This window comes from Tachypleus tridentatus, chromosome 6 (genome assembly GCF_004210375.1).
Source record: "Tachypleus tridentatus isolate NWPU-2018 chromosome 6, ASM421037v1, whole genome shotgun sequence".
Classification (NCBI taxonomy): domain Eukaryota; kingdom Metazoa; phylum Arthropoda; class Merostomata; order Xiphosura; family Limulidae; genus Tachypleus; species Tachypleus tridentatus.
The window spans coordinates 124,316,957-124,325,005 of NC_134830.1; the positions used below are offsets into that span (position 1 = coordinate 124,316,957).

Consider the following 8,049-nt stretch of genomic DNA (forward strand, 5'->3'; position numbering starts at 1 on the left):
TCTTATTAGAGGTGGTTTCGTATTTTAGAGAATTACATTGGTATGTAATAAACTAGGGAAGGATAGGCATTTCAGGCACAAGTTAATTCACTGTATTCATATTTAGAAGCATGAGTTTAGTTTGGTTTGAATATTGCGTAAAGTTATTCGAGGGCTACCTGCACCAGTCATACCTAATTTAGCAACGAAATACTGAAGGGAAGGCAGCTAGTTATCGCCACCCATTGCCAACTTTGGGGTTACTCTTTTTACCAACGAATAGTGGAATTTGCCATCACTATTAACTCCCCACGGCTGAAGAGGCAAGCATGTTTGGTGGGCGGGGATTCGAACCCGCGACCCTAAAGTTCCACTAACCACCTGACCGTTCCAGACCCATTGAAAGCATGTTAGCGAGAAATTACCAATTGGGTTACTATAAAGAATAACCTGTTGGTGGAATATCAATTTGTGGATTGGATTAGAGCTCCTCTCAAGACTACTTCCATAGAATCATGGCGCAGATAGCCTAGTTGCTTTGAGCCATAAAACACCAAACCAACCACAGAATCTTTAAGAATGGAGCTGTAAATGGACTCACTCAAGCACAAGGCAATCAGTAACAAAAGATGAAACATCGTTGGGTCTCTTACATACCATGATCTTCGAAAGAGTAAACCATCAAACATTTCGTGAAATGGACAGTTTAGAGTTTTGTTTATTTAATTATTGTATTAGGGCTATTTATCGGACTTCACAATCCACAATATGGGGAAATCATAAGCGTTATTTGTAAGTATTAAAGAGAGAAAGAGAGATGGGGATCATAATGACTAAGTTAAGATCAAATACATCTAGAACGTTCTAGGGAATTTGACATCAGATTTTCTAGCATATTTGAGGATAGGTTAAACATAACTTTAGGATAACAGAGTTGTTTCGAGATGGTAGAGTGAGCCAATCAGTGTGGTTTTGTTTCCACCTAAAATGATATAAATGAATTAATTCTTCACATTAATGTAGTAAACTCATTGTCATTTGTAAACGTGGTGCACAAATTCCACAATGCTCAACCTTTTAAAAACGTTAAGAAAGAAATAAAATAAATGTGCTAGCGTTTACTAGATATTGGATTATTTTAAAGTACCCAGTAACGACATGCACAACATTATTTTAAATTTGTTCAGTGAAACGTATGCCAAAGCTTCAATAATAAATTTTCCACAAGACAACTTACGCACCTAAACACTTTAAATAGTAAATCCCGTGAAAAAGAAATCACGATTACCATATTCAAATATATTATATATGTATACCTGAAAGATGTGGGTGGTTTGTTTCAAATATCATGCAAACCTGTAAGAAGGTTATTTGCCTTAGTCGTTCATAATTTAGTAGTGACAGACTAGAAGGGAAGTAGCTAATTAACTGCAATTCTCGAAATACCTTATAAAGCGCCCACGGTAGAATAAGCAAGCATGTTGGGTGACGGAATTCGCAATTCTCAGATTGCAAGTCGAGTGCCTTAACCGATAGACCGCACATGGCGATGTGATCTTCTAGAGCTTAATAAATACATATAAATATTGAAATATACATACACATTACTGTAAATTGAGATTTTAAACATATTTAAAAGTTTAAAATATGTCTATAATAACAAATTCCTTAGAATTTTCTGTTGTACCCGTTTCCAGACTATGATGGAAAAGCCGACGTGGCGCTCGTATGTTACGAAGAATTATAGCCTGATGTCTAAAAGTAAAAAAAGTTATAATGATAAATAAATAATGCTAATGAATTACATATAACAAACAAGCTTCTTTTGGGTTTTTTTCATTTACATATTTTTCCGAGTGGTGGCGCGATTTCGAAAGTCGTCACTCCTTAGAAAATAAATTGACACGTAATTTTATTGTTTCACGTTTTTCTATTTCCAACCGAGTGACTATTGGTTGTGTGAATTTATAAGTCCGTATTTATACACCTGTTATCCCGAAGGGATGCGAGGCTAAAAGTTGGAACATATTTAAAATAGAGTTTGATTTGCAAATAACATATACTCTTCAACTAGCACTACAAGCTACAAATTCAGAAAGTGTAATTTCTAAATCTCACTCGAATGTTTCATACATATATGCATGTATAAAATCAAAGCAGTCATAAATTACATAATTTTAACAGAAATCATAAGCAGATACAACTTAATAGATATTTTAGCTGTACGTAGGATTTATCAGAAATGCGCTTAGTAATAAAGCATAGTCGTGTGTATTATAAGGGTAGTTCAATTGATATATCAGTATTTACTTAATTAATATACAGCTTTTTAAGAAAATTGAATTTGACTAGACATTAATTTTTCCCTACTCACAATTTATAATAAACACAATAAAGAATATTGTGTGTATACACATATGTATTAATTTGTTATAATTTATGAACAAGCCAAACCAAAAATAAACAGACACGCTGTACTAACTGAAAATATGCAAGGGTACAAGCTATAATGAGAGATTATAAAATGTACCTTAGGTTCTGGAGGTGGCAAAGAAAGTAGGACCCACATTAGGATGGGGATACAGCGTCTATTAGTCTTAACCTCAGTTCACCGGGTCTCACATATGAAATAAAAAAGTGTAGCAATAGATTTAGAAATTGAAATTAGGAAAGTTCAAGCTCGCAACGTTCCGCATCTATTTCATCCTTCACTGCCTGCAAACAGTTGTGAGAAGATGGTTACTCTCCCAAGTAATGAAGCAAAAAAATAAAATAAAATAAAAACAAGAAAAGAAAGTACTACCATTTTGCGGTAAGTAAGTTGAAAAAATTAGCATTCCAGCCCCCAATATGGTAGAAAGGCATAACTAACAGCACAGCAAACGGATTATACCAGTATGAAAGTCCTATTCAAACACATTAATATAATTCCCAACCACTTCCTGTTCACAACACCTAATATGACTATTATGTTCAAAACAAGCCTTTATATGCGGCAAGATGTACATCCGAATAAAGTACGGCCTTATTCATAACTAAAAATAATTATTAGAAATTGTAAGTAAAATTTGTCGAATTTTTATTTCATTATATTTATTACAGAATAATTTAATAATTTTATTTATAGTTCCTTTATTAAATCCATAAACTATTCATTTTTGTATCACTATTTCAACATTACTGATAGAATATTCTAATTTATTACAAATTTTACAAAAAATAAATACTTGGGAACATATAACATTTATAACAGAATGGTATGGTACATTACTATTAAAATAGGGTAAACCATAAATTGAATGAAAAATTTTTTTTCTTTTGTCAAAAATATTTACATTGATGTCATTATCAATTATTTTAATTTCTAAATCTAAATAATGTGTATCTGTATTAGATACTGAATTCTGCTGAATAAATAGTGTTGACAACATTATTTATTTCAGGATTATTTATACGAATTAAATCATCTATATATCTGTAAGTAAGGATTAAAAACATATGGATTTGTCTAGTTTTCAATAAATATATTTTTATAATAGTAAAGATGCAAACCTGCTTCCACAGTCACCTCCAAAACCTAAAGTACATTTTTTATCCCACATTATAGTTTGTACCCTGGGATCTTCACGATTATTTCATCGTTTTTTTGTTTTAAATCCTTTTGTTTCAGCTTCTTATTTTAAGTTATTACGAACTAATATAATTAGTCAGAGGTTTGGATTTGCAGTTTTTTTACGCAGTTCTTCCTTGTGATTAAAATGTATTAATTTTCACTAAAATATATACTACTATATGACCAAAAGTATGTGGACACCCGACACCCGTATGTGCTTGTTGAACATCTCATTCCAAAACCATGGGCATGAATATGAAGTTGGTCCTCCCTCTGCTATTATAACAGCTTCCACTCTTATGGGAAGGTTTTTCACTAGATTTTGGAACACAGCTGCGGAGACTCGCTCTTATTCAGCCACAAGAGCATTAGTGAGGCCCCCCGCTAGTACAGCGGTATGTCTCCGGATTTACAACGCTAAAATCAGGGGTTCGATTCCCCTCGATGGGCTGAGCAGATAGCCCTTTGTGGCTTTGCTATACCAAAAACACACAAACACACACGCATTAGTGAGGTCGGACGAGAAGGCCTGGTTCGCAGTCGACGTTCCAGTTCATCCCAAGAGTGTTCGATAGGGTTGCAGTCAGAACTTTGTGCAGGTCAGTCAAGTTCTTCTACAGTAACCTCGGCAAACCATTTCTTTATGGACCTTGCTTTGTGCACGGGGACAATGTCATGCTGAAACGTAAAAGGGCCTTGCCCAAACTGTTGCCACAAAGTTGGAAGCACACAATTCTCTAGAATGTCATTGCATGCTGTAGCATTAAGACCTCTCTTTACTGGAACTAAAGAGCCTAACACAAACCATGAGAAACAGCACCAGACCATTATTCCTCCCTCACAAAATTTTACAGTTGGCACTATGCATTCAGGCAGGTAGCGTTCGTCTGGCATCCGTCAAACCCAGATTCATCCGTCAGACTGTCAGATAGTGAAGCGTAATTCATTACTCCAAAGAACGCGTTTCTACTACACTAGAGTCCAATGGCGGCGTGCTTTACACCAATCCATTCGGCGCTTGGCATTGCACCGAATGATGATCTTAGGCTTGTGTGTAGCTGCTTGGCCATAGAAACCCATTTCATGAAGCTTCTAACGAACAGTTCTTGTGCTTATGTTACTTCCAGAGGCAGTTTGGTACTCGGTGAGTGTTGCAACTGTGGACAGACGATTTTTGCGCAGCAGTCGGCGGTCCCGTTCCGTGAGCTTCTGTGGTCTACCGCTTCGTGGCTGAGCTGTTGTTGCTCCTAGACCTTTCAACTTCACAATAACAGCACTTACAGTTGACCGGAACAGCTCTAGCAAGGCAGATATTTGACGAACTGACTTGTTGGAAAGGTGGCATCCTATGACTCCCACGTTGAAAGTCACATAGCTCTTCAGTACAACACATTCTTCTGCTAATGTTTGTTTATTGAGATTGCATGGCTGTATGTTTGATTTTATGCACCTGTTAGCACTGGGTGTGGCTGAAATATCCGAACCCATAATTAGAAGTGGTGTCCACATACTTTTCACCATGTAGTGTATTTATATTAAAACATATTAGCAGGTGTAAACTTGTATGTGTATCGGTTATATATATATAATTGTGTATATATCTATATCTATCTCACTTTATATAAGACATGTTATATATATAATGTCTATATATCTATATCTACCTCTCTATATATAAGACATATTCACAGGTATAAACATATATATTTATCACTTATATATGTATATATAATGACTATATATCTATATCTAACTATATATACATAAATATATACACACAAGACATTCACAGGTATAAACGTGTATATTTCTTGGTTACATATGTATATATAACGTCTGTATATCTATATCTATCTATCTATATATACATACACTGCTGACCAAAATCGTAAGGCCAATGATCATAAAGAAAAAATATGCATTTTGCGTTGTTAGATTCAACCACTCATTTGAGTAGAGCTTCGAAAGATGAAAATAAGAAAAGGGAAAAAAAAATTAGCATTTAATAGGGAAAATGTGAACGTCATGAAATTAGCCTAAATACTAGCTCGTCAACCACCAAGAAACCCAGTAAAGAACACATACAACATGTATCTAGAAAATATACATCTATATTTTCTAGGTGATCTTTAATATTCTCACTAGAGGATTTGATGAGCTTAGGCATAAAAGATACAGATGGTGATTAACAATCGAAAACCTTGGATGAGTTCAGTTTTCATTTGGCCATAGGTGTGGTAATGCTTTTACATACTTTAGGACTTGATTAATGAGAAATCATCACAATCTAGGTGTGTCGGTATTCTTCTTACTAGGACCACCAAACACTTTACGATGCCATCTGAGAGAATCTAGCCTTCTTATGTACTTGGTGTGTTTGATGGCTTATGACTGTAGCCGAGATCATTAAAAAATATTACCCTTTCTTCCACGTGCTGTTTCTTCATACCCAGACCACAAGGTAGGACTGTTTAACTTGTGATCATTTTACCTCTTCAGTCATCTGGCCTCTAAATTAGTACGGTATTAAGTTTGGACAAAACTCAGTGGGTTTCATGCTCATCATAGTGATTGGAACTATAAATGAATGTTGTTGTAGTACCTACACACATTTAAGATATTGTCACCTATTACTCAGAAAAAACCCATGTTTCTGGTCTAAGATTAGATGAATATGTTACCTAGCTGTGACATGTCTATAGTGGCTCAGAGTGAGGAATGGATGGTTGTGTCACTGAGCTGTGATATTCTTATACTAGTTCTAGATTAGGAATGGATGACTATACCATTTAGCTGTGACATCAGTATATTGGTTCTGAGTTAAGTATGGGTATTATAGATCTGAAATAATTGTACCTGTACTATTATATATGTTCAGGTGCTTTTCCACACCATATAATACCTATTCAGGACATTTATTAAATTTTAATCTATAAGGCAGGGAAATCTGCCGATATCACTTACTTGAGAGGAATCTTGGCCACCTTGCTTTCATAGAGATTATCACTCACTCTAGTCATTGCGAGTCAAGCAAGTGTGGGCTAAACCGTGTACTTATAGCACTCTGTAACCTGTTTTAGAGCCATGTAATAAAGCAGCATGTAGGCTTTGGCATATTTGAAGCTTAAAGTAGAAGCATTTCTATTGAACGTGAGGGGAATTGGCAGATTACCAGTCCGTAACTAACCAGTTTGTGTAAATAGCTCATATAATTAACATTACAGCACACTTATTTTATTACCAGTGAAGATTAAATTTATAAAACTGTGTGCATGTTTCTTTACGCCCTTGCCAACCACGTGGAAGATCACATGACATGAAATATGGAGTTAGAAAAGCCTTCATTTTCCATCCTGTATTATTATTCAGGATTGTACTATTATTAGAAATTTGCAATTTGTCTATTCTGTACTATTATTCAGAATAATAATAAGTTATCAACAAGTTATATATGGTTAGTGATATATATACTGGTGAAGAGTTTCCTGGTTCTCTATATATAATACATTGTGGGTAGCGTTACTTCCACTGCACAATTTTCTTTCAATATACAGCATTAAGATGTTATTATCAGTCAGTTATATGTAATTACTTTTACATTCACTAGCAATATTGCATAACTTTTTATAAAAATAAAATGTTTTTAACAACATATTTGTGGTTACTATCTTCCCACCAAGTTTTAAAATGATAATATAGCACCTACTCATTTTTAAAATTCTAGCTGTAGCATCCACCCAGTTTTAAGATATTAATTCAGCACCCACTCAATTCTAAAATATATGATATGCTACCCACCCAGTTTTAAAATACATGATGTAACACCCACTAAGTTTTAAAATGGTTGATACAGTTATACTTCTAATTATGGAATGGTTGTATTTGTAATTAACTGACCTCTTCACCAGCTTATCTTAAATACTGTACATATGTGTATTTTGTATACTACAACCATATAATACTACAAAGTATTGCTACATTTCATTAAAATTATTATATATCTTTTTCAGCCTTCAGCAATATTTGTCACCTGTATGGACAGTCGAATATCACCTTCTCAGTTCACACAAACAGAGGTCGGAGACATGTTTGTTGTTCGAAATGCAGGAAATCTGGTTCCCAGTTCCAGTCATCAATCAAAAAACTACTTCAGCAGTGAACCTGCAGCAATGGAACTAGCCTGTGTCTTGACTAATGTTAGACACGTTGTGATATGCGGTCATTCTGATCGTAAGGTATTCAAATGATTATTATATGAACATGTTATATCATGATTATAACTGTATGGTATACATTGCTAGTATATCTACACAGTAAGTGGTCATCATTATAAAATGTAGTGTATACATTACTATTGTATCTACATAGTATGTGGTTATCATTATAACTGTAGGGTACAGATATCTAGTATATCTACACGGTATGTGGTCATCACACTATTAAAAAAAATAAAATAT

General features: G+C 34.4%; 1 pseudogene; it reads left to right on the forward strand.

Annotated features, from left to right (window-relative positions):
* The first annotated feature begins 4,576 nt into the window (after positions 1 to 4,576).
* On the forward strand, positions 4,577 to 7,839 carry LOC143251714 (beta carbonic anhydrase 1 pseudogene; annotated as a pseudogene).
* Positions 7,840 to 8,049: the final 210 nt, after the last annotated feature.